Consider the following 2,500-nt stretch of genomic DNA (forward strand, 5'->3'; position numbering starts at 1 on the left):
TAACTGAATTGACAGAGCCAGTATAGCTAGCTGTTAGGAAGAGCAAAATAAAATATCTACATTTATTAAATAAAAATGAGTAAACAAACAAACAAAAAAAGAACAGAAATCAGAAATATCATAAAAGCAACTGAACATAAAAGGGTAATACTAAAACTGAACAAAAAGCACAAAAGTGAAATTGAATAAAATAAGCAACACCAAACTGAATTTAAAATAAACACTAAAAACAGTCCAGCATAAAAGTTTAATTAATATTAAAACGAAGCATTATTCTTCAAATAAAATCCGCCCTTTTGCCTTATAAACCAAAATCACACTCTACTTAACTTACCGAACTGGAGGGTAGGTGGGCCTTGCAGTGTAAATCCAGAGGCCAGCACGTAAAAAGAGTATCTGCCTGTTTTCTTATAAATATGGCGATGTTAAATGTTATTAAAAAAAATACTAAAACCCTTTAAAAACTTTTTATTAGGTGGCCCTTACAAACTTAAGTTAAAAACTAAACAAATAAAGCTATAAAATACCATACGAACAAAAGTAAAGGACAATAATATAATCATTCAAAAGTAGTTAAAACGAAACAAAAGGAACATAAAAACGTGCATAAATGAAATAAAAGAATTAATTACAGATAACTTATTAAATGAACGCTACATAAAATAAACAAAGATGACGTTAAAGCTGGCAAGAGCCTCGGGGTCACCGCGACTTAACGCTCCTTGCGGGGACAGAACAGAAATCTAGGGGCCAGGACCACATTTTGGAGTTACTCATGTAAATATAGGTCTCTACAATAACAGTAGTAATAATGATGGTAATAATGATGATGATAATGATAACGGTAACAATATGGATGATGATGATAGTAATAGTAAGATAAATAATGATGATAATGATAAAAATGATAATAGTACTGATGATACGGAGGAGGAGGAAGAGGAATAAGAAAAGGAAGGAGAAGAAATAAGGAGGAAGAAGAAATAGAAGAAGAAAGAGGAGAAAAAAGACAGGATGAATAAGAGGAAGAATACAAGAGGAGGAGGAAGAAGAGGGGAAAAAGCAGAGGGGAGGGGGCCAAGGGGCAGGGGTAGGATATCGGAGCGCCTTGGGAAAGCTTTTGATATCAAAGTCTGCGGAATCAATAGCCCGAAGTGAGGAACTTTTCGCTGGCGCCAGAGCCTTCGCCTTCAGAGTCTTTTCCGCGTGTGAATGCGCCGTGACGCCCCCCCCCCGCCCTCTGCTTCTAAGGATATCAGAGATTCATCTTAAAAAGGAAAGAAAGAAAATTACCAATGCCAATTGAAAACAATATCTGTTGCTTTTCCATATACTACAATGTGTGTGTTTGTGCACGTGTGAAAAGAACTAGTCATGCAATTAGCTGCAACATTCTTGATTTTCCTTTTTGCAAATAACCCATCGCAGAAAGCATTGACACAAGGCGGAGGGACAACGACCATTCTCATATCTGAGGAAAAAGGGTCTTCCCCATTCTTTTGGTGTTGCTGTTGTTATTCTCCTTCGCAAACACACTCAGTACGAGATCTTAAAGGATTTCAATTGTACATATTCTTTTGCGTTATTGTCATCGCTGTTATTGTTGCGGCTATTCTTTGTTTTTTGTCTTTTTGCATTTTAAAGGAACGGAAACAACTGCCTTTCCGGGAAGGATATGCTGATTAGGGCTTTGTGATTCCCCTTCCATTCGTCAACACAAATACCCCTGCACGGAAAGGGAGAGAGAGAGACAGGGAGATAATGACAGAGGGAATTAGAAAGATATTTATATGTATGTATGTATACATATATATATATATATATATATATATATATATATTATAAATATATATATAATATTGTATAATATATATATATATAATACATATATATATATATATATATATATATATATATATATTATATATATATAATATATATATATAAATATATATATATATATATATATAAATTATATTTATATATATATATATATAACTATATATATATATATATATATATATATATATATATATATATATATATATATATATATATATACAGAAACACACACTTATATATACTATATATATGAAGATAGTGAGAGCGATAAAGAGATAGATAGATATAGATATGTATATCATACACCTACTTCCAGCCCGATATGCAAATAGATGAACCTCCTCTCCCTAACTTCCCATTAGGAGCAATCATGCAACATGCAATGCAGATCAAAAGACTAATATCCGAAAGAAGTCATGCAATTTTCTCCTAAATGCAGCCCACTCGGCCGACAGGCAGCTGCCAGACAATGGCCTCGGGGTATTTCAAGGATCTGTCTTTTGAAATCCTTGAATTAGGATTTTATTTCGTCGATCGATTTTTATATCAAGGAATATATCAATTTGTCTGCAATGGCCGAGGGAGGCGCGGTTTTTCGGACTCTTGTCAATCCCAATCCCTTTTCCTTTAGTTTTCATTTCATATTGCTTTTCCTACT

The sequence above is a fragment of the Penaeus japonicus genome, unplaced genomic scaffold (genome assembly GCF_977035675.1).
Source record: "Penaeus japonicus unplaced genomic scaffold, GWHDUDI00000001_assembly GWHDUDI00000034, whole genome shotgun sequence".
In the NCBI taxonomy this organism is placed as follows: domain Eukaryota; kingdom Metazoa; phylum Arthropoda; class Malacostraca; order Decapoda; family Penaeidae; genus Penaeus; species Penaeus japonicus.